Consider the following 25896-nt stretch of genomic DNA (forward strand, 5'->3'; position numbering starts at 1 on the left):
AACGACACACTCAAGGGGCAGAATCAGTGAACAACAAAGCCCCACTGAAGCAAGTCCTGTTCCATAGGGGTATGTCCTGCACAGCAGCTCTCCCACTGTAGTCACAGAAGGTCCTCATAGCCAATTGGCCTGGAGGTCAATTCCTCCCAGTAACACCAACAGCAATCAAGTCTCAACTACAAAACTGTGCACTGAACCCACACAGGGGCACACCCACATAGAGTGCCCAGCTCAGGAGACTGGGGAGACTGAGACTGAGCCACTGGGCCTACAGGACACCTAATACACAAGGCCACTCTACCAACTCAAAGAGACATAGCAGCTCAACCTAATGCATAAAAATAAACACAAGGAAGCAGCCAAAACACGGAAATAAAGAAACAGGTTGCAAATGAAAGAAATGGAAGATGCCGAAACCGGTTTGGCTCAGTGGATAGAGCGTCGGCCTGCAGACTGAAGGGTCCCAGGTTCGATTCCGGTCAAGGGCATGTACCTGGGTTGCGGGCACATCCCCAGTGGGAGATGTGCAAGAGGCAGCTGATCGATGTTTCTCTCTCATCGATGTTTCTAACTCTCTATCTCTCTCCCTTCCTCTCTGTAAAAAATCAATAAAATATATTAAAAAAAAAAAAAAAGAAATGGAAGAAAGCAAATTATTGGATATAGAATTCAAAACAATCATTATAAGTTTACTCAAGAATCTTCCTGAGACCTCCAAGGAACTCAATGAGACTTTCCAGGATATTGCCAAATAAAATGGGAAAGGACCAATCAGAAATTAAGCAAACACTGACTGAAACGAAGAGTAATATACAGGGATTCAACAGTAGAGTAGAGGATTCCGAGAATCAAATCAAGGATTTGGAATATGAGGAAGCAAAAAACACCCAATCAGAAGACCAAAAAGAAAAAAGAATCCAAAAATATGAAACTAGTGTAAGGGGCCTCTGGGACATCAAGTGTACGAACATTTGCATTATGGGGATGCCAGAAAGAGCAGAGAGAGAGCACAAGATATTGAAAACTACCTGGGATTAAAAATGGCAGCAGAGTAGATGGATTCTGCATGGACATGCTCCCAGGAACAAGCTGGAATTACAACTGAAATACAGAAAGGCTTCGTGATTAATCAAAGGAAAACACACAAGAGAGAACCCTGATACCCAAGGACCGTAGATGGAAACCGCATAGACAGTGGTAGGAGGGAGAGAGGCACGAAAGGGCTGGCCGGGCACCCACAGATAGAAGCTTAAGTCTTGGAGAGAGATATCTCAGCTGTATGTGTGGGGGGGTGCCACTGAGAACTCAGGGATCTAATCCTGAAGGTGGGCTCCCCAGCAGAGAGCACCAAACGGAGGAAGGTACCCACATAATATCTAGCTGTGAAAAGCAGTGGGGTGTGTCTGCCAGGGAGTGGCAGCTGAAAGTTCGGGCACCCTATTGAAAGGTGAAACAACAAAAATTACCTGCGGAGCCACCCAATTTGTGCTCTGGCAGAGGGAGGGTGAAGTGGCCTGGAGCTGTGAGAGCAGAACCCAGGACTGAGTTCTGCTCTCACAGCACAGAAGTGGGGATAAAGCTCAGAAGGCAGACACCCCAAGTTTCCTGGGCTGAGTCATTCACTCATACAGCTGAGGACATTTTTCCGACATAGACATTTGCCTTGCCTGGGCAAGACAGTCGACACACCCTATTGGTAAACACCTTGCCCTGAGGCCACTTAAGAGATTAAAAGTAACAATTAGCCTCCAGGCAGAAACAACTGACCCAACCTGTTGAAAAACTTTCCCTGCACCTGAGGACAATTGCTTGGGGGCCATTCAAGTCAGAATCCTATTAGTCTGTAGAAAGAGGCGGTCTCTGGAGGCTTTGAGTCTTTCCCTAGCCTTTAACACTGTCCTGCACTAGAAATTGAGAGGTGTAGAGGATCTACCTAATACATAGTCACAAACCCAAACAGACAACCAAAATGAGGAATCAAAGAAACAACCACCAAATGAAAGAACTAGCGAATTCTCCAGAGGAGATAAATGAAGCATATATAAGAAATTTATCTAAAACAAAGTTCAAAGTAATGATGTTAAAAATGCTCAACAGTGCCCTAACCGGTTTGGCTCAGTGGATAGAGCGTCGGCCTGCGGACTGAAGGGTCCCAGGTTCGATTTCGGTCAAGGGCATGTACCTTGGTTGTGGGCATATCCCCAGTAGGGGGTGTGCCGGAGGCAGCTGATGGATGTTTCTCTCTCATGGATGTTTCTAACTCTCTATCCCTCTCCCTTCCTCTCTGTAAAAAACCAATAAAAAAAAAAAATGCTCAACAGTATGAAAAAAGATACCCTATATAATAAAAGCCTAATATGCTAAGTTTTCAGTTGTCCAGTTGACTGTTCAAAGTGTAATAAGTGAATGATATGTAATGGCCACTCAACCACTCACAATGAAATGCACTGACCACTAGGGGGAGACAGTTGACAGGATGACCACTTCTTATGATGTGCACTGACCACCACGGGGCACACGTTCCAACCAGAAGGGTAGTTAGCTGCTGGGCTCTGGCCCATTGGGACTGAGTGAGATGGGCCGGCATGCCCTGGAGCCCTTCTGTGGGCCCTCCCTGGCCCAATCGTGCACCGGTGGGGTCCCGTGGCCTGGCCTGTGTCCTCTCGCAATCCGTGACCCTCATGGGATGTCGGAGAGCTGATTTCAGCCCAATCCCGCAGGCCACTTCAATTGGGAGGGCGCCCAACGCAGGACTCATGGCTGGCAAACACTGCTGTGGCAGCGTGAGCCTCTCCCGATCGGGACTGATAGGGCACAAGCCCAGGGCAGGCACAGTGGGGCTGGGATGAGTGGGAGTGGCAGGCAGGAGCTGCAGGCGGTGTTGGACGGCGGGTTTCAGCCCAATCCCTGCAGGCCACCCAGAGGGGCCCCAGCCATGCACAGTTTTGTGCACCGGGCCTCTAGTAGTAACTATGAAAAAAGAACAGTCTGAGATAAAGAATGACATAACACAAATAAAGAACACATTGGAAAAAATACACAGCAGCCCTAGCCGGTTTGGCTCAGTGGATAGAGCGTCAGCCTGTGTACTCAAGGGTCCCGGGTTCGATTCTGGTCAACGGCATGTACCTTGGTTGTGGGCACATCCCCAGTAGGGTGTGTGCAGGAGGCAGCTGATCGATGTTTCTCTCTCATCAATGTTTCTAACACTCTATCCCTCTCCCTTTTTCTCTGTAAAAAATAAATAAAATATATTTAAAAAAAAAAAAGAAAAAAGAATACACAGCAGATTAGGGGAAGTTGAGGACTGAATCAGTGAATTAGAAGACAGAGTTGAAAATATCACTCAATTAGAGAACCAAAAAGAAAAAACAAAAAACAGGAGGACAGCTTAAGGGAGGTGTGGGACAATGTGAAATGTAACAATATTAACACTTGGAGTGCGGGTGAATTTCCCGCCAAAATATAAGATGGCTCTGTCTTTTGGTTTTGTTCCATCCACCAAAAGGGTGGATTACAAACAAATATTTGGTAATACGCAGTTACAATCGGCCCGAGTTTACACGTTTCCCGCACTCCACCGCAAATCTATATGAACCGAGTTAAAGACGGCTCCCGCGGAGTACGCGCAATTCACGCGAGCCGACTTAATTCGTTTCCCGCACTCCAAGTGTTAAAATAGCAGGTGTGTTATAAGAGGCAGAAGGAGAGAAAGGAATAGAGAAAATGATTTAAGAAATAATGGCACGTGCTGAAACCGGTTTGGCTCAGTGGATAGAGCGTCAGCCTGCGGACTGAAGGGTCCCAGGTTCGATTCTGGTTAAGGGCATGTACCTGGGTTGCGGGCACATCCCCAGTGGGAGATGTGCAGGAGGCAGCTGATCGATGTTTCTCTCTCATCGATGTTTCTAACTCTCTATCTCTCTCTTCCTCTCTGTAAAAAATCAACAAAATATATTTTTAAAAAAAGAATTAAAAAAAAAGAAAGAATGGCACAAAACTTCTCTATCCTGATAAAGGAAAAAGTCACAGAAGTTCAGGAGGCACAGAGAAGCCCAAACAACAAGAACCCAAACAGACCCACACCCAGACACATCATAATTAATAATGCAAAAAACTAAAGACAAAGAATTTTAAAGAATATATTTTACTGATTTTTTACAGAGAGGAAAGGAGAGGGATAGAGAATTAGAAACATCTATGAGAGCAAAACATCGATCAGCTGCCTCCTGCACCCCCCCTCCCCCCCACTGGGGATATGCCCACAACCAAGGTACATGCACTTGACCGGAATCGAACCTGGGACCCTTGAGTCCATAGGCCGACGCTCTATCCAAACTGGTTAGGGCAAGACAAAGAATCTTAAAGGTAGCAAGAAAAAAAGCAAACTGTTACCTACAAAGGAGTTCCCATAAGGCTGACAACTGATTTCTCATCAGAAATTCTACAGGCCAGAAGGGAATGGCATGAAGTACTCAAGATAATGGAAAGCAAGGATCTGAAACCAAGATTACTATATCCAGCAAGGCTACCCTTCAATATAGATGGTGACATAAAGAGTTTCCCAGACAAAAAATAGGCTAAAGGAATTCATCACCACCAAGCAAACATTATAAGAAATGCTAAAGGGATTACTGTAAGGTAAGGGATTGCTGAAAAAAAGAAACACAGAGAGAAACCTAGCCATACAAATTAAAATGGCTATAAATAAGTACCTCTCAATAACACTAAATGTAAATAGATTAAATGCTCCAATCAAAAGGTGTAGGGTAGCTGGAAAGATATAAAACATAACCCAACTATATGCTATCTACAAGAGACCCAAACCAAAACAAAAGAAACATAGGATGAAAGAGAAGGAATGGAAAAAAAAATAAAATCAGAAATGAAAGCAGCGAAGTAAACACTGACACAACAGAAATACAAAGGATTGCAAGAAAATACCAAGAACAATTATATGCTAAAAGCTGGACAATGTTGATGAAATAGACAAATTCCTAAAAAAATACAATCTCCCAAAAAATCAGGAAGAATCAAAAAACCCGAATAAACCAATAACAATCTATGAAATAGAAGAAGTACTCAAAAAACTCCCACCAAACAAAAGCCCAGATCTGGATGGCTTCATAAGGGGAGTTTGCCCAAACATTAAAAGAAGAACTATTACCTATACTCCTCAAACTATTGCAGAAAATTCAAGAGGAAGGAACACTTCCAAACTCTTTTTATGAGACCAGCATTATCCTAATTCCAACACCAGATAAAAACACTACAAAGAAAGAGAATTACAGGCCAATATCCCTCATTTATATAGATGCTAAAATCTTCAACAAAATATTAGCAAATCACATCCAGCAATATATTAAAAAGATCATACAACATGATCAAGTGGGATTTATTCCAGGGATGCAAGGCTGGTACAAAATTCGTAAATCAGTAAATGTGATACATAACATAAACAAATAAAAAGACAAAAATCATATGATCATATCAAGAGATGCAGAAAAAGCATTCGACAAAATCCAACACCCATTTTTGATAAAAATTCTCAGCAAAGTTGGAATGGAGGGAGCATATCTCAACATGATAAAGGCCATATATGACAAACCTACAGACAACATCATACTCAATGGGCAAAAACTAAAACCACTTCCCCTAAAAACAGGAACAAGACAGGGATGCCCACTTTCAACCACTCCTGTTCGACGTAGTACTGGAAGTGCGAGCTATAGCGAAGAGACAAGAAGAAGAAATAAAAAGCATCATTATTGGGAAAGGAGAAGTAAAAGTGTCATTATTCACAGACAACATGATATTGTACATAAAAAACCCCAAGGACTTCATCAAAAAACTAGTAGATGTAATAAATGAATCCGGCAATGTAGCAGGATACAAAATTAACAACCAGAAATCTATGGCTTTGTTTTTACACCAATAATGAACTCACAGAAAGATAAACTAAAAAAACAACCCCGTTTACCACTGCACCAAAAAAATTAAGATACCTAGGAATAAACTTAACTAAGGAGGTAAAAGACCTCTATTCGGAAAACTACAGGATGTTGAAAAAAGAGGTAGAGGAAAAAAGAAACAGATGGAAGAACATACTGTGTTCATGGATTGGTAGAATCAACATCGTAAAAATGTCCATACTACCCAAAGCAATCTATAGATTCAATGCACTCCCGATTAAAATACCAACAGCATATTTTACAGACTTAGAACGAACTTTTCAAAAATTCATTTGGAATAAAAAAAGACCCCAAATAGCTGCAACAATCCTGAGAAGAAAGAACAAAGTAGGAGGGATCTCAATACCAGATATCAAGCTGTATTACAAAGCCACTGTTCTCAAAACTGCCTGGTACTGGCACAAGAACAGACATATAGACCAATGGAATAGAATAGAGAACCCAGAAATGAACCAAAAAGACTATGCTCAATTATTATCGACAAAGGAGGCATGAACATACAATGGAGTCAAGACAGCCTCTTTAATAAATAGTGTTGGGAAAATTGGACAGATACATGCAAAAAAAATGAAACTAGACCACCAACTTACACCATACACAAAAATAAACTCAAAATGGATAAAGGACTTAAACATAAGATGGGAAACTATAAAAATACTAGAGGAATCCACAGGCAGCAAAACTCAGACATCTCCCAAAGCAATTTCTTCACTGATACTGCTCCTAGGGCAATGGAAACTAAAGAGGAAATAAACAAATGGGACTACATCAACATAAAAAGCTTTTGCACAGCAAAAGAAACAATCAACAAAACAACAAGAAAGCCCAGTGCATGGGAGAACATATTTGCCAATATTATCTCTGATAAGGGTGTAATCTCCAACATTTACAGGGAACTCAATTTAACAAAAGGAAGATAAACAACCCAATCGAAAAATGGGCAAAGGCCCTAAATAGATACTTTTCGAATGAAGACAGAAGGCCCAGAGACATATGAAAACATTCTCAAAGTCAGTAATCATCCAAGAGATGCAAATCAAAATGACAATGAGATACCATCTCACACCTGTCAGAATGGCTATCATCAACAAATCAACAAACAAGTGCTGGTGAGGATGTGGAGAAAAAGGAACCCTCCTGCACTGCTGGTGGGAATGCAGACTGGTGCAGACAATGTGGAAGACAGTATGGTTTCCTCAAAAAACTAGAAATGGAACTCCCATTTGTCCCAGTGATCCCACTCCTGGGAATATATCCCAAGAAAGTAGAAACACCAATTAGAAAGGATATATGCACCCCTATGTTCATAGCAGCACAATTCACCATAGCTAAGATTTGAAAAACAGCCTAAGTGTCCATCAGTAGATGAGTGGATTAAAAAACTGTGGTACATCTACACAATGGAATACTAAGCTGCAGTAAAAAAGGAGTTCTTACCATTTGCAACAGCATGGATGGAACTGGAGAGCATTATGCTAAGTGAAATAAGCCAGTCAGAGAAAGATAAATATCACATGATCTCACTCATTTATGGAATATAATGAACAACATAAACTGATGAACAAAAACAGATCCAGAGACAGAGAAACATCTATCAGACCGTCAAACCTCAGGGGGAAGGTAGGGGTGGGTGGGGGTAAGGGGGAGAGATCAACCAAAGGACTTATATCCATGCATATAGGCCTAACCAATGGACACAGACAACAGGGGGGTGAGGGCATGGGGGGGGGGGGGTAATGTGGGGATAAGGACACATATGTAATAACTTAATCAATAAAGAAATTTTTTAAAAAGCCTAATATGCTATGTGTCCAGTCATCCATTCAACCATGTAATATGCTAATGACAGCATGCTAAGGCCGCTCAACCGCTCGCTATGACATACACTGACAACTAGGGGCAGACAGTAGACTGGTCAACAAGTCGCTATGACATGCTCTGACCACCAGGGGGCAGACGCTCCAATTGACAGGTTAGCTTGCTGCTGGGGTCCGGCTGATCGGGACTGAATGAGACAGGCTGAACATGCCCTGGGGCTGTCATGCAGTCCCTCTGTGGATGGCCAACCTCCCGCGTCCCTCCCTGGCCCTCATCGTGCACCAGTGCTCTAGTTATTAATAAATAAGTCACACCTTCTGATGCTGTGAGTACACAAATTAGCCCTGTTTTCCTTCACACTCTAGCTTCTAAGATCAGAACTATAAATTTGTTCACCACAAGAATAATTTTCTGATTATCTCTTTATAGGAGGTCCACAATCATCACAGATATCCTTCATTTTAAATCAGCTTAACAACTAACCACAGGCTCTGCAAAAGGTTTATTTAAGGTCCAACACGGTCAAAGAAAGGTTGTGTGACCCAAGAGGGCGTGGAGGTTGAGATTAGACACTCTCCACTTCAGAGAGGGGTGTCAGGCATTTCCTGAAGAAAATTGAAACAATGGCTAAAAGTCAGACTGCAGCCTACCTGCAAAAACAGAACATCTCCTCACTAGACAGAATGCAGAGGCACAAACAGATTCTTATACCCACAAGAAAGGGGGGCAGCTCTAAATGTCTAATGAGGAGGCAGCTAAAATCCATCTTCCCCTTCCCCAAGGAAGCCCACCACGTGTCTCCATATAAAGCCATAGCACACACTAATGGAGACTCAAATCATGTTTAGGTTTCACAAATCACTTTAGAAATCTTTTATAGCCATATCGAGGAACATCCATAAACAATTTCCACGACCTCAGAAGTCCTAATTCACCTTTAGCAGATCCTCTAGAAAAAGGTTCTCCACCTTTTCTCTGACCCCAAAACAATACCTATCAGTTACCTTTGTTGAAGATTAGGAGGGAGTTTAAATACTCCTCATATCTCTCCTCCAAAGTGAAAATCAACAAGTGCTATAGAATTTTGAACTCAAGTCAAAAAGGCTTCTTTAGCTCTAAGCATGGGAGCTAAGACAAACCCAGGCCTGACATAGACACACAAACAATGAAAAGTAGCTAGAGAGTAAGGGAGGTAGAACAGGGAATTTAAAAAATGGAAATGAATCCTGGCTAGTTCTTCTGTGGTTAGAGCATCAACCCACGGACCAAAGGATTCAGATTCAATTCCCGATAAAGTGCATGTACCTCAGTTGCAGGTTCTCCAGTCCTGGGAGGGGCGCGTGTGGGAGGCAACCAATCGATGTATCTCTCTCGGCTCTCCCTTTCTCCCCCCACCCCCGCCCCACCTCCCCTCTCTTCCCTTCCACTCTCTCTCTAGAAGTCAATGGAAACATTATCTTCAGGTGAGGATTAAAAAAAAAAAAAAGGGCAGGAAAGCTAGAAACAGAAAATGAAGGGTAGAACACCAGAACTGCAGCCACTACTATGGATGTTTTACTTGACATGCAAAATAAATGAGGCAAGTTATTAGAATATTAGCCATGAAAATCAAAAATTTAAACCTGGCCAGCGAGGCTCAGTGGTTGAGTACTGAACTATGAACTAAGAGGTCACAGTTCAATTTCTGGCCAGGGCACATGCCCGAGTTGTGGGCTCAAACCCCAGTGTGTGTGTGTGTGTGTGTGTGTGTGTGTGTGTGTGTGTGTGTTGGGGGGGGAGGTCTGCAGGAGGCAGCCAATCAATGATTCTCTCTCATCATTAATGGTTCTTTTAAAAAAAATTGTTCACAAAATATTACATAAGTCGTCTTTTTCCCATTGACCCCCCAGCCACTCCCACCCCTGAGGGCAAGCCCCCTATGCCCCAGTGTCTGTGTCCATTAGTTATGCTAATATACATGCACACAAGTTCTTTGGTTGATCTTTATCCCCCACTCCCCTGCCATTTGTGTCTGGATCTATTTTTGTTCATCAGTTTATGTTGATCATTATATCCCACACTAGAGGCCTGGTGCACAAAAATTTGTGCACTCGGGGGGGAGAGAGGGTCCCTCAGCCCGGCCTGTGCCCTCTCGAAGTCTGGGCCCCTCGGGAGATAACGACCTGCTAGCTTAGGCCTGCTCTCAGTTGGCAGAAGGCAGGCCCAATCCCTAGGTGCAGCCCCTGGTCAGGCTCAGAGCAGAGCTGATTGGGGAGTTGGGGCGCTGCCTCCTGTCATGCACAGAGCAGGGCAGATCGGGAAGTTGTGATGCCACCCCCAGTCACGCTCAGGGTAGGGCCGATTGGGGGGTTGGGGCACCGCCCCCTGTCACACTCAAGGCAGGGTCGATAGGGAGGTTGCAGCGCCACCCCGTCACGCACAGAGCAGCGTCCATCAGGGGGTTGGGGAGCTCCCCCCTGTTACGCACAGAGCAGGGCCGAGCAGGGGGTTGAGGAGCTCCCCCCTGTCACTCACAGAGTAGGGCCAATAGGGGAGTTGGGGTACCGCCCCCTGTCACACACAGAGCAGGGCGGATCAGGGGGTTGGGGCGCCACCCTCTATCACCCACAGAGCAGGGCCGATCAGGGGGTTGGGGCGCCTTCCCCTGTCACGAACAGAGCAGGGCGGATAGGGAGGTTGTGGCCCCGCCCCCTGTCACACACAGAGCCGCAGTGCGATCAGGGGGTTTGGGCGCTGTCCCCTGTCACGTTGATCCCGGTGCCGGGAGGCCTCGTGGCTCCGCTGATCCCAGTGCTGGGAGGCCTCGCTGCTCCGCTGATTCCGGTGCTGGGAGGCACATTACCCTTTCACTATATAGGATAGAGACCTGTTGCACGGGTGGGGGCCGGGTGGTTTGCCCTGAAGGGTGTCCTGGATCGGGTGGGGGTCCCCACTGGGGTGGCTGGCCAGCCTGGATGAGAGGATGATGGCTGCTTGCAGCCGGTCAGACCCCCTTCAGGGTGGGGGTCCTCACTGGGGTGCCTGGCCAGCCTGGATGAGGGGATGATGGCTGTTTGCAGCTGATCACACCCCCTACAGGGTGGGGGTCCCCACTGGGGTGCCTGGCCAGTTTGGGTGAGTGGCGGAGGGCCGTTTTCAGGCTGGCGGGTGACTGAAGCTCCCAACCTGTCCTTTCTTTCTTTTTTCTTTTTTTTATTCTGGCCAGCTTTATCTCCGAGGCTTGGCTCCAGCTCTGAGGCCTCGGCTGCTGAAAGCAGGTATCTGGTTTGTTTGGGTTCTATAATTGTAACACTGTTGCGGTCCTGCTCACTCCAGGTCTGAGATCCCAGCTAGCTCAAAGCAGGGATCTGCGTTTATTCTATAATTGAAACAATGTTGCGGTCCTGCTGGCTGAAGCCCGGCTGGCTGAAAGCAGGTTTCTGGGGTTTTTTTTAGCTTTTATATTTGTAAAATTGTTTCTTATACTGTTAAGCTCAAAGCCCGGCAGCAGCAGGCGGGGAACATTGCTTCCTCCGTCACTGAAGCAAGCAAGCATCCTGTTCGCTTCAAGCTGCCTGGCTGCCGGCCACCATCTTGGCTGGGAGTTAATTTGCATATAGCCGTGATTAGCCAATGGGAAGGGTAGCGGAGGTATGGCTAATTACCATGTTTCTCTTTTATTAGATAGGATATGAGTGAGATCATGTGATATTTATCTTTTTCCAGCTGACTTATTTCGCTTAGCATAATGCTCTCCAGTTCCATCCATGCTGTTGCAAATGGTAAAAGTTTCTTCTTTTTTTATAGCAGCGTAGTATTCCACTGTGTAGATGTACCACTTTTTTAATCCACTCATCTAATGATGGGCACTTAGGCTGTTTCCAAATCTTAGCTATGGTGAATTGTGCTGCTATGAACATAGGGGTGCATATATCCCTTCTAATTGGTGTTTCTAGTTTCTTGGGATATATTCCTAGAAGTGGAATCACTGGGTCAAATGGGAGTTCCATTTTTAACTTTCTGAGGAAACTCCATACTGTTCTCCACAGTGGATACACCAGTCTGCATGCCCACCAGCAGTGCAGGAGGGTTCTTTTTTCTCCACATCCTCACCAGCACTTGTTTGTTGATTTGTTGATGTTAGCCATTTTGACAGGTGTGAGATGGTATCTCATTGTTGTTTTGATTTGCATCTCTCAGATGATTAGTGTTTTTGAGCATGTTTTCATGTCTCTCCGACTTCTGTATGTCCTCTTTCGAAAAATGTCTATTTAGGTCCTTTGCCCATTTTTGATTGGGTTGTTCATCTTCCTTTTGTTTAGTATGATTTTCCTGTAAATTTTGGAGATTAAACCCTTATGGGAAATAACATGGGCAAATATGTTCTCCCATGCAGTAAACTCTCTTGTTTTATTGATGGTTTCTTTTGCTGTGCAGAAGCTTTGTATTTTGATGTAGTCCCATTTGTTTATTTTCTCCTTTGTCTCCATTACCTTAGGAGTTGTATCGGTAAAGATACTGCTATAACATATGTCTGCTATTTTGTTGCCTATGGATTCTTCAAAGATTTTTATGGTTTCCCTTCTTACATTTAATTCCTTTATCCATTTTGAGTTTATTTTTGTGTATGGTGTTAAGTTGTTGATCTAGTTTCATCATTGATGTTTCTAGCTCTCTCTCCCTCTCCCTTCCTCTCTGGAATTATATATATATATATATATATATATATATATATATATATATATATAGTTCTATATATTTATTACTAGTAGTCCGGTGCACGAAATTCGTGCACATTAAAAGGGAATTAATTGCCCTAACCGGTTTGGCTCAGTGGATAGAGCATCAGCCTGCAGACTCAAGGGTCACAGGTTCGATTCAGTCAAGGGCATGTACCTTGGTTGCGGGCACATTCCCAGTGGGGAGTGTGCAGGAGGCAGCTGATCGATGTTTCTCTCTCATCGATGTTTCTAACTCTCTATCCCTCTCCCTTCCTCTCTGTAAAAAATCAATAAAATATATCTTTTTTTAAAAAGGGAATTAATTAGTGGAGATATTTTTAATATTGCTTCTTGCCCTTTCTCTATAAATAGAAGTGTGAGAGATGAAAGGAAATTAGTAAAATGTATATGAAAATAATATATAAATTTATTGATAAACAGTAACAAAAGGATATAACAACAGAGGCATGATATAAAAAACGACAAAAACATGATATGAAAACAACAAAAACATGATATAAAACAACAGTGATGCAAACAATGACTGATAAAGTGATTAAACTTATTCTAATATCTCCCTGTACACCAAATTAAGAGTGAAAACACGGGGATCAAAGTAATCCACTGGGAAAAGAGTAGCAAATCAGAGAGGAAACCAAGACGGCGGCATAAGTAAACACCGGAGTTTGTTGCCTCGAACAACCACTTCAAAAATACAACTAAAAGACGGAACGGACATCACCCAGAACCACAGGAAGGCTGGCTGAGGAGAGATTCTTCAACTAGAAGGAAAGAGAACAGCATACCGAGGCTCAGAGGAGGTGCAGTGTGGAAAAAACAAAGGTACAGAGGTGCGTGCGGAGTGGGCTGGTGGCTGAGGGCGCTGGTGTCGTTTTCAATCAGGAGGGAGTCTCAAACTCTGAGCTCCAGATCCAGGCGAGTCTCTAGGGACTCAGACTCAAATGGGAGAAGCGGGATTGTCTAGCATCAGTTGGAACGTGAGGGCAGCTTTCTGTCCGAGGTTTGCAGCGGTTGCCGGGGTTCTGAGAAACAGAGCCTCTGGGAACAGGACTGATAGCAGCCATAACTGCTCCCTCCGCCTGCCCTGTAGATCCCGTGCGACCCGCCCCGCCCAAGCCCTACGCAGACCCATTTGCTGGATAGCCTCAGGCAAAGGCTAGATTAGCACCTCTCCAGAGGACAGAAGTTTTCCCACTGCAGACACAGCTGATTCTCACAGCCAGTCGGCCTGGTGGTCAAATCCCTCTAGTATTAACTACAACAATCAAGGCTTAACTACAACAAGACTGCGCACAAAGACCACCAGGGGGTGCACCAAGGAATCGTAAAAAATTCGGAGACAAAGAAACAGGACAAAACTATCAAGGGAGGATATTGAGTTCAGAACCACACTTTTAAGGTCTCTCAAGAGCTGTCTAGAAGCCGCCAATAAACTTAATGAGATCTACAAGAAATCTAATGAGACCCTCGATGCTGTGATAAAGAACCAACTAGAAATTAAGCATACACGGACTGAAATAAAGAATATTATACAGACTCCCAACAGCAGACTAGAGGATCGCAAGAATCAAGTCCAAGATTTGAAATGCGCATAAGCAAAAAACACCCAACCAGAAAAGCAAAAACAATAAAGAATCCAAAAATATGAAGATAGTGTAAGGAGCCTCTGGGACAACTTCAAGCAAACCAACATCCGAATTATGGGGGTGCCAAAAGAAGAGAGAGAGCAAGATATTGAAAACGTATCTGAAGAAATCATGACAGAAAACTTCCCCCACCTGGTGAAAGAAATAGACTTACAAGTCCAGGAAGCACAGAGAACCTCAAACAAAAGGAATCCAAAGAGGACCACACCAAGACACATCATAATTAAAATGCCAAGGGCAAAAGACAAAGAGAGAATCTTAAAAGCAGCAAGAGAAAGAAAGTCAGTTACCTATAAGGGAGTACCCATACGACTGTCAGCTGATTTCTCAACAGAAACCATGCAGGCCAGAAGAGAGTGGCAAAGTGATGAATAGCAAGAACCTACAACCAAGATTACTTTACCCAGCAAAGCTATCATTCAGAATTGAAGGTCAGATAAAGAGCTTCACAGATAAGAAAAAGCTAAAGGAGTTCATCACCACCAAACCAGTATTATATGAAATGCTGAAAGGTATCCTTTAAGAAGAGGAAGAAGAAGAAAAAGGTAAAGATACAAATTATGAACAACAAATACACATCTATCAACAAGTGAATCTAAAAATCAAGTGAATAAATAATCTGATGAACAGAATGAACTGGTGATTATAATAGAATCAGGGGCATAGAAAGGAAATGGACTGACTATTCTTGCGGGGGAAAGGGGTGGGGAGTGAGGGCTGAGGGTGGGGTGGGAGCTGGAACGAGGGGAGTTATGGGGGGAAAAAAGAGGAACAAATGTAATAATCTGAACAATAAAGATTTAATTAAAAAAATAAAATAAATTTTTAAAAAAAGAGTGTAAACACTTTCATAGTGCTTGACTAATTTTCCTTGTGATGAAGTACTTAGAACTTTAACTCTAACAACACATGCTCTTCAAACTCGAAGAAAGCAACATCTAACTGACCATGTGCAAAAACGAGTTCAGGTAGGTATATGCCTACTTTGTCTAGAGTTTGTCCTTGTGATTTATGTATAGTCATCACAAATGCTAGCATCACGGGAAACCGTTGTCGAATCAATTTAAATGGGAGGCCAGTGTCAGATGGGCACAAATTAATTCTTGGAATCAGAACAGTGTCTCCCTCTGCAGATCCTGTTAATACTTCAGCTTCGATAATGTTAGGTCGTAATCTTTTGATAATAAATCTGGTACCATTACAAAAACCCCATTTACTATTGAGATTTCTCAATAGCATGATGATTGCACCCACTTTCAATTTTAATTTATGAGACAACATTCCCGAAGGAGTAATGCTATTAAGAAATTCGATGGGAAAAATTTCCTTTTCAGCATCATCTGTGGAAGCAATGGAATCATCACTCAAATATGTGTGAAAATCTCCATCGAGTATATCCAAATTTTCTTCATTTAGTTTTTGAACATGCTCATTTTTTGGACAAAGAATTGTACGTTTAGATATATGTTTAATATTATCTATAGCAGTGGTTCTCAACCTTGGCTGCACATTAGAATCACCTGGGAATCTTTTTAAAATCCTGATTCCTGGGCCTCATCCTCCGGAAACTGTTTGTTATGGGGGTGGGGCCACAACATTAGTAACAAAGAAACAGAATTAAAACTTTATTGTGGGAAGCCGCTGCAGTGTTTTGGACAGGTTCAAGCCTTGTACTGATGAGAGGCCACAGTCCTCTCATTGCCACGTGCAAGTCCTAGCTTGGAGGGCAGGGCACTCCCAGCACAATTATAGCCAACAGCTGTAGTTGTAAGCTTGAACCTATGGTCTGAACACATGGCCCCACGTGCCTGAGTGATATAGGCTTGATAGAGTTCAGGTACATGTAGTTGAGTAGGATTGAAACCCAGGGGAATGTTGTAAGCATCTTGGTCACTCCCTTACTTTGCCTCGTAGCATCTGCTATAAAATAAAGGCATGGCTGTGGGCGTGGTCGCTATCTCTCAGAGAAGCAGCGTCCCACCGAGACCCGGCTTTCATTCTCGTGTCTGTCTTTTCTAAGCCTTTCAGTCGCCCCCACTCAGTTTCACCTTTGGCTGTGCTGGCGCGGCAAACTTTATAAAGATATGCCTCCACGCTCCCAGGGTGGGTTCCTGCCTCAAACCTCGTCCTTACAGGAAACAGCTCTGGGAAACAGCTTGGGGGAGGGTGCAGCTTTTGCCAAGACAACCCCTGCAGGACTGACTTCCTTCCACTTGGTCGCAGTTCTTCTGGTCATGATGAACACCACCCAGGGTTTTTATGTAAGTAGATTATATATATATTTATTTATATTTATATTTATATTTATATTTATATTTTAAAACATACTACAGAATCTTGAGCACAAAAATTCACCATGAATTTTTTCTTGTACACATACATACAAAGATGTCATCTTAGCACTGTTACGTTTATATAAATAATATTGATTGAGAAACACCTAGATGTCCAATAGGAAAGTGGATAAAAAAAGCAATGGCATAGCCATATCTGATTATAATGATAGTATAGGTGCGCATAATATGAAAAAATATTCATTAAATATTACTTTTTTTTTTCTTTCTTTTTTAAATACTCACATGAGTAGTGAGGGTATTTTCCCCACTGATTTTTAGAGAGAGTGGAAGGGGAGAGAAGGAAGGGAAGAGAGGGTGAGAGAAAGAGAAACATCAATGTGTTAGAGACCCATGGATTAATTGCCTCCCATTCTTACCCTGATTGGGACTGGGGATTGAACCTGAAACCAAGGTATGTGCCCTTGACCGGGAATCGAAACTGAGACCTTTAGGTCACTGAGCAAAACTGGCCAGTGCATATATTGCTTTTAAAAGGAAATAAAACATATGTTATTACAATACCACGTATTTTCAAATTGTGTTTGCATATATAAATAGGTCTATATAGGCTCAAAATAACTAATTATAAATAACCATTTTCTTTTCTTTTTTCTTATCTCAATTTTCTGAAGTTTAAATCAACTTTTTAAAAAACAGATCAGGTGTTTAATTAGGTTTTTCAAAAGGAATTTAGAACAGTTTGTGAAAATAAATTTCATTTGTGAAAGCCAACAGTGCCCTGGAGCTGAGAAACTGCTCTGATTTTTGGCAGAATTTGCAAATCCATGCCTTTCTGAACAGCCTTGAGCTGCCCTGTAATCTTGTATTTCTCTTTCTGTGTTGAACATCTCAACCTCTGGTGTCTGGGCTTGTGCAGCTTCTTCTTGAAGTAATCATCTGTATGATGTTTGGGTATTTTCACACCACTGATATCAATTTTGGTAGAGATGGCAATGACAAATTTCTGGTGTGTTCTACGCAGAGGAACTCAATTAAGGGACAGAGGTCCAGTCTCAAATAGCAAGCCATTGCTCAGCTCGTTCAGGAAAACTACCCCTCTTTCCTCTGTGGTGCTCAATAAGGATGATCAGAATGGTCCCAGGAGTGATGCCTTAAGGGTTTCTTGCCACAGTTCAATAGCTTTCAAGGCACATCTGCAGTAGGATAATATCTAGGCATTTTGCAAAGTTTGGCTACTTGGGTACCATGATTCTTGTCACCCACCACAAACTGGTGTTGTGACAGTAGCAGGAACTTTCTTCTTTTTCTTTTCAATTCTAGATTTAGCTTTAGAATACTTCCTTGAGTGCATGGCCTTTCAGGAATGCACAATTGATCAGGAATATCTAACAATTCCTCTGGACTAGGACAGTTTTGGCTGCCTTGGGGCTTTCCCTTTTTAGGCTTCTTGGCCTTGAGGTTACCCTTCTTAACCTTGCCACCAGCATTAGCCTTATTGGCTTTATGTTTCTTCTCCTTAGTATCCAGCTTCTCGGCTTTTGCACTCACTATTTTGTAAGATGGAAAAGAGCTACAATCAACTTTTTTTGAGAAAAAAAGCATTATTTTAAATTTTTACATTTATACTTAACTATTCCTTTTCTTTAATCCTCACCAGAGGCTGTTTTTCATTGAATCTAGAGAGAAAGGGAGAGAGAGGAAGAAAGAGAAACATTGAGGTAAGAGAGAAACATGGATCAGTTGCCTCCCATATGCACCCCAACCAGGGATCAAACCGACAACCTAGGTATGCGTCCTTATCTGGAATCAAACCGAAGACCCTTTGTTGCATGGGACAACACTCCAACCAACTGAGCAACACTGGCCAGGGCTTAAGTTTTCTTTTTGATAAAAAAGAATAAAAACAGGAACCAAGGTGCCAATGATTTGGATTTTACTAGATAAATGGAAAGAGAAGTCATACATTAGGACCTACCTAAACCAAGTCTTCATTTCCTCACATCTTGTCTCTAACATTTTCAAGTCTATCCAACCTGACAATTACTTTCAACAAAACCCAGCTTTTACATCCTATGGCCATGACTTCACATTCTTGTACTCAGGGAAGATCCAGATGGAGCTTTCACACTGGCTTGGACAGCAGGAACTGAGGGACTTGTTCCAAAGTGCAAAGACACCATCTGCAACCTTCTGGTAATCCTCTTCATGTCATCTGTTCCATTTCCAATTCTTTTTATATGTCCATTGCACAAGTAATCAAGATTTGCCCCCCAGGTATCTCTTTCCATAAGGCAGGTAGAAATATCATATTGAATTTATTTTCCAATACTGCAAAAATGCAATGCCTTCTCATTACTCTCTTAACCCCAAAATAAATACTACTCTGTGGCTAGTACTAAAACCTATGGAAGGTACTAAAAAAGAAAAAAACATGGTCACAAATTACAAGGAATAAGATTGATAAACAAAACTCATAAATAGAAAACAATGGGGAAAAAAAGATTAAGATTTGGCCTACTATTAACTGCTAGGTTTGGCTCTACTGGGCCTAATCCCAATTCAACCGATTGCTTATTGTATGACTTTGGGCAATCTCCTCACCTGTAAAACTATGAATTAAACCTAAATGATCTCAAACATCCTTTCCACATCTCATCTTCTATAGTTCTAGAAACAATAGATCAGAGAAAGGAAAGATAAAGGCAGGCTTCCACAATGTGTTAGGAATTACCTATGAACAGACAACAAGGAGGATTAAAAAAACAAGTGAATCCGGTAAGGGGAAAAAGAAAAAAAAATCACCAATCCATAAGAAGCCTGTTCTTATATAAGCAGGGTGATCAGAAAGTAAATGAAAGAAAAGTATACTCTCCTCCCTTCTATTAGAGAAACCCTGAAGGGGATTATGTAAACAAATCTATTGTCAGTAGAGAGGAGCAGTGACTTAGAAAAATAAAAAATACCAGACTGAATATTTACTAAATGTCCAGTATGTATTAAGTAGCCAATTAGGTAATCTCTGTGGCTGATTAGTGTATTAATGAAATAATGTCTTCCAATTCAAAGCTGTCATTCCAATCAGAAGACTGCTCTGAAGCAAAAAAAAAAAAAAAAAAAAAAAAGAGCTGGCAGGATTTCCAAGGACTCATGCTATGAATTTGGGAAAAGGGAAATAAATCCATTTCATATTTCATCCCTTTTGTATTAAAAGATTTTTGAAAGTTCCAGAATTGACATTTATAGAGCACTCCAGCTAACAATAGCAGAATGCACATTCTTTTCAAGTACACATGAGCCACTGCAAAACAGACCACATTCTGTGCCATAAAACAAATCTTAATAAATTTAAAAAGATGAAAGTCACATAAAGCATCTTATATGACAAATCTTCTATATATATAAAAGGCTAATATGCAAGGTGTCCCCTCGGGAGTTTGACTGGAAGTTCAATTGCTCACTATGATGTGTGCTGACCACCAGGGGGCAGCACAGAACAAAAGAAGGCCCTGGCCAGCAGATGGGGAAAGAAGGCCCTGGCTGGCAGCCGGAAGGACCCGAACGGCACTGATCGCTGGCCAGGCCTAGGGACCCTACCCGTACACGAATTTTGTGTACCAGGCCTCTAGTATGAAATTAAAAACCAATAATAGTAAGCTCTCTGATTAATTCCCAAATATTTGGAACAAATTAACACATTTCTTTCTAAATAACCCATGAGTTCAAGAAGAAATCTAAAGAGAAATGGGGAAAGCTTGAGTGCTTTCCTGTAAGATAAGAAACAAGACAAGGATGTCTTATCTGAACACTTCTACTTGACATTTTATGGGAAGTTCTAGACAGTACAATAAGGGGGAGAGAGAGGCGGAGAGAGAGAGAAAGAAAGAGAGAGAGAGAGAGAGAGAGAGAGAGAGAGAAAAGGATTGGGTGGTTACAGGATCTATGATCAACATACAAAACTCAATGGTATCTTTATATACTGGTAAAACACAATTGGAATTTAAAAAGTATTAAGTTGCCCTAGTACAGTGATGGCGAACCTTTTGAGCTTGGCGTGTCAGCATTTTGAAAAACCCTAATTTAACTCTGGTGCCGTGTCACATATAGAAACTTTTTGATATTTGCAACCATAGTAAAACAAAGACTTATATTTTTGATATTTATTTTATATATTTAAATGCCATTTAACAAAGAAAAATCAACCAAAAAAATGAGTTCGCGTGTCACCTGACACGCGTGTCACAGTTTTGCCATCACTGCCCTAGTACATTTCACTCAATGGATAGAGCGTCAGCCTGTGGACTGAAAGGACCCAGGTCTGATTCCAGTAAAGGGCATGTACCTCGGTTGCAGGCTTGATCCCCAGTCCTAATTGGGGCATGTGTGGAAGGCAACCAATCAATTTGTCTCTCTCATATCGATGTTTCTCTCTCTCTCTCTCTCTCTCTCTCTCTCTCCCTCCCTCCCTCCCTCCTCCTCTTCTCTAAAAATTAATGGAAAAATATCCTCGGGTGAAGACTAACAATAAATAAATAGTATGAAGGATGATTAAGTCTAACAAAAAAATAGATAAGATCTAAACAATGAAAAATATTAAGTTTTCTACGAGGAATCAAAGGAAGACAAAACAAACAGAGAGAGATAACATTTTCATGAGTCAGAAGACTAAAAAATGAAATAGAATAAACAGTCCATAAAGTAAGCCCACACACACATAGACAACTAATTTTTGACAAAGTACAAAGGCAATTCAGTGGATAAAAGATGGCCTTTTCAAATGGTGCAAGAACATATGCACAAAAACAACACTTAAAATAAAACACCTTTGATCAATATCTCAGTACCATAGGCAAAAATAAAAATGGGAAGTTACTCTAGACAGAAACCAAGATGGCGGCATAGAAAAACACCGGAAATTGCTGCCTCCAACAACAACTTCAAAAATACAACTATAAGACAGAACGGTCATCATCCAGAACCACAGGAAGGCTGGCTGAGTGGAAATTCTACAACTAGAAGGAAAGAGAAGAGCACACAGACTCAGAGGACCTACGAAAGTAAAGTGCAGAGGTACGAAGGCTCCAGAGCGCGCGGAAAGGGGCAGGAACCTGAGGACGCGGCTGTCTATTTGAATCGGGAGGGAGTCACAAGCTCCCGACTGCTCTGAACTCCGGTTCCGGGAAATCTCTGGGGTCCCAGGGCTCATACGGGGAGAAACTGGACGGTCTGGCAGCAGGCAGAACTCGGGACTTGAGGGCGGCTTTCCCTCAGAGGCGCTGGCAGCAATTACCGGGACACTGAGACGCGCGGCTCCTTAGGGCAGGGCTGAGAATCAGCCATAGCTGCTTGCTCCGCCCTGTTGATTCCGAGACCCCGCCCCATCCAGGCTGCTGCAAAGGCTTTTGCATATGAATGCCCGGGTCCTTTGCAACCTGACAATTACCTAACAAATTGCAGCTGGGCAAGACAGACCCAGAACTTCCAAGAGAAGGCCCAAGGTCTCACAGCAGCTTGCATTGCTTCACAGCTGGGCCTCATCTGGGCACCCCCAAACCCCCCAAAAAGGAAGGGGAATCTGCATATCTCTTCATAGCTCCTGCTGGGTAACCTCAGGAAGAAGCTTAATTAGCACCTCCTTAGATCCAAGAGCCAGTATACCCAGTGGTCAGAGTGGGACCATCCAGATTACAACTCCTCAGATTCATAAGGAACACACTCAGGGGGCAGACTCAGTGAGCACCAAAGCCCCACTGAAGCAAGTCTTGCCCCAGAAGGGTGTCTCCAGCACAGAAGTTCTCCCACTGCAGACACAGCTGATTCTCACTGCCAATTGGCCTGGAGGTCAATTCCTCCCAGTGACACCTAAAACAATCAAGGCATAACTACAACAAGACTGTGCACAAAACCCACAAGGGGGAGCAACAAGAGTGTCCACCTCAGGTAACTGGGGAGGCTGAGCCACTGGGCCCTATAGGACACCTAGCACAGAAAGCCACTCTATCAACACAGGGAAGCAGACAAAATGCAAAGACAAAGAAACAGGTCACAAATGACAGAAAGGGAGGACAGCAAACGACTGGATACACAGTTCAAAACCACGTTTCTAAGATTTTTCAAGAATTTTATGGAAACCGCCGATAAATGTAGTGAGATCCTCAAGAAATCTAGTGAGACCCTCGATGTTGTGATAAAGGACCAACTAGAAATTAAGCATACACTGACTGAAATAAAGAATATTATACAGATTCCCAACAGCAGACCAGAGGATCGTAAGAATCAAGTCAAAGATTTGAAATACAAAGAAGCAAAAAACACCCAACCAGAAAAGCAAAATGAAAAAAAATCCAAAAATACGAAGATAGTGTAAGGAGCCTCTGGGACAACTTCAAGCGTACCAACATCAGAATTATAGGGGTACCAGAAGATGAGAGAGACCAAGATATTGAAAACCTATTTGAAGAAATAATGACAGAAAATTTCCCTTACCTGGTGAAAGAAATAGACTTACAAGTCCCGGAAGCACAGAGAACTCCAAACAAAAGGAATCCAAAGAGGACCACACCAAGACACATCATAATTAAAATGCCAAGAGCAAAAGACAAAGAGAGAATCTTAAAAGCAGCAAGAGAAAAAAAGTCAGTTACCTATAACGGAGTACCCATACGACTGTCAGCTGATTTCTCAACAGAAATCATGCAGGCCAGAAGAGAGTGGCAAGAAATATTCGAAGTGATGAATAGCAAGAACCTACAACCAAGATTACTTTACCCAGCAAAGCTATCATTCAGAATTGAAGGTCAGATAAAGAGCTTCACAGATAAGAAAAAGCTAAAGGAGTTCATCACCACCAAACCAGCATTATATGAAATGCTGAAAAGGTATTCTTTAAGAAGAGCAAGAAGAAAAAGGAACTCTTACCATTTGCCACAGCATGGATGGAACTAGAGAGCATTATGCTAAGTGAAATAAGCCAGTCAGAGAAGGATAAATACCACATGATCTCACTCATTTGTGGAATATAATGAACATCATAAACTGATGAACAAGGACTGATCCAGAGACGGAGAGGCATTGATTGGACTGTCGGGCCTTGGAGGGAAGGTAGGGGAGGGTGGGGGTAAGGGGGAAAGATCAACCAAAGGACTTACATGCAAGCATATAGGTCTAACCAATGGACACGGACAACGGGGGGGTGAGGGCATGAGCTGGGCGGGGGGGGCGGGGGGGGTAGGGGGTAACGTGGGTATAAGGACACATATGTAATATCTTAATCAATAAAAAAATATATTTAAAAGAAAAAAATGAAAATAAAAATGGATCACAGACCCAAATATAAAATCTAAAAACAATAAAACTTCTAAAAGAAAACCTCTGTGACCCTCAGTAAGAAAATGATACTAAAGCACAAACACATAAGAACAAATTGATAAATTAAAATTCATCAAAATTTTTAACTTCTGAAAAGACAAGCCCTAAAAGAGAGAAAAACTGAAATATTTGTAAAAATCTTATTTCTGATGAAGCCCTTGTATCCAGAATATACAAACAGACAAAACAACAGTTTTTCTAAATGGGCAAAGATCTTAATGGAAATTTTATCAAAAATATATGAATAGCTTAGTAAACACAAAAAAGATGCCAGACATCATTAACATTATAGAGATACAAATCAAAACCATATCTAATACTACTTTATACCCACTAAGATATCTATAATAAAAGACAGACAATAATAAGTATTGATGATGATGTGGAGCAACCAGGACTCTTATACATTGCTGCTGAGAATATAAGTTGGTACAGCCATTTCAGTAAACAAGTTTGGCAGTTTATTAAAAAGTTAAACATAATTCCAAGAGAAAAGAAAATACAAGTCCACACAAATACCTACTATAATCAAATACACACAGCTATTATTCATAATAGTTTAAAAAAGTGAAAATAATCCAAATGCCAGCCATCTGATGAACGGATAACAAAAAAGAATATACCCATATAATGGAATACTATTCATTCAGAAAGCAAGTATTCCAAAAACAAAAAATGAGGACATGTCTAAAGGACACAGGAGCCAACCTGAAAGAATTTCCAGTGGCCAAAGGTAGTATTAGATTAAAATCCAAAAAATAAAATGAGTATCATCCATGAGTCTAAACCAGCCGTGGGCAAACTACGGCCCGCGGGCCGGATCCGGCCCGTTTGAAATGAATAAAACTAAAAAAAAAAAAAGACCGTACCCTTTTATGTAATGATGTTTACTTTGAATTTATATTAGTTCACACAAACACTCCATCCATGCTTTTGTTCCGGCCCTCCGGTCCAGTTTAAGAACCCACTGTGGCCCTCAAGTCAAAAAGTTTGCCCACCCCTGGTCTAAACTGATGACAATAACAGACTAAGGAGACATGGTAACAAAATATAATGTGGTAAGTAGGATTAAAACCGGAAATGAGCCCTACTGACATGGCTGTGTTTGAACCAGGAGGTCACGGTTCGATTCCCAGTCAGAGCACATGCCCAGGTTGTGAGCTTGATCCCCCGTGGGGGGCGTGCAGGAAGCAGCCCATCAATGATTCTCTCTCATTGATGTTTCTATCTCTCCCTTCCTCTCTAAAATCAATAAAAATATATTAAAAAACAACTGAAATGAAAAAAGATATTGGGGGAAAACTGTTGATATCCAAATAAAGCCTGTAGTCAATAGTATTATACCAAAACTTATTCCTTAGTTTTGACTAATGTGCCATGGTTGTGTAAGATTAAACATTAGGGAAGCTGGGTAAAGAGTATACAGCTGGGGTTAGCAAACTACAACCCATGGGTCAAATCCAACTTGTTATCTGTTTTCATAAAAGTTTTCTATCAAACTTTAAAAAAAGATTTCAGCTATGACTGATGTGGCTCAGTTGACTGGGCATCGTCCCAGGCACTAAAAAGTTGCCAGTTCAATTCCTGGTTAGGGAACATGCCCATGTTTCAGGCTTGATCCCTGGTAGGGGGCCTGCAGGAGGCAGTAGCTTGATGTTTCAAGCTCACATACATGTCTCCCTCTCCCTCTCCCTTCTTCTCTAAAAATCAATAAAATTATTTTTTTAATCTTTAAAAAAACTATTAAAAGTTATTAAACACCCATTCATTTATTCATTATCTATGGCTGCTTTTGCCCTAACATTGGCAACATTGAATAGTTCCAAGAAAGGCCACCTGGTCTACAAAACCTAAAATATTTACTATATCTGACCCTTTGCAGGAAGTCTGCCAACCCAATACACATGAATTTTCTGTATGTCACTGTAACTTTTCTATAAAGATAAAATGATTCTAAAGTAAAAAGTTATTTTTTTTTTCAAAGTTCAACTCTCACATACCATATTACCCAGCCATCTACTTCTAGGTATTTACCCAAGAGAAATGAATTAAACCTGATTTTAACATAAATATTGAG

The 25896-nt window shown here is 42.0% G+C and overlaps 1 protein-coding gene and 1 pseudogene across 2 annotated transcripts in view; both read right to left on the reverse strand.

Annotated features, from left to right (window-relative positions):
- Positions 1-25896, reverse strand: part of CECR2 (CECR2 histone acetyl-lysine reader) — a 212275-nt gene that overhangs the window by 105069 nt on the left and 81310 nt on the right. The gene's annotated exons all lie outside the window — the stretch shown is intronic.
- Positions 17056-18056, reverse strand: LOC139005138 (large ribosomal subunit protein eL6 pseudogene; annotated as a pseudogene).

The sequence above is a fragment of the Myotis yumanensis genome, unplaced genomic scaffold (genome assembly GCF_028538775.1).
Source record: "Myotis yumanensis isolate MYYU_CA2020_CCGP unplaced genomic scaffold, mMyoYum1.0.hap1 SCAF_3, whole genome shotgun sequence".
Taxonomy (NCBI): domain Eukaryota; kingdom Metazoa; phylum Chordata; class Mammalia; order Chiroptera; family Vespertilionidae; genus Myotis; species Myotis yumanensis.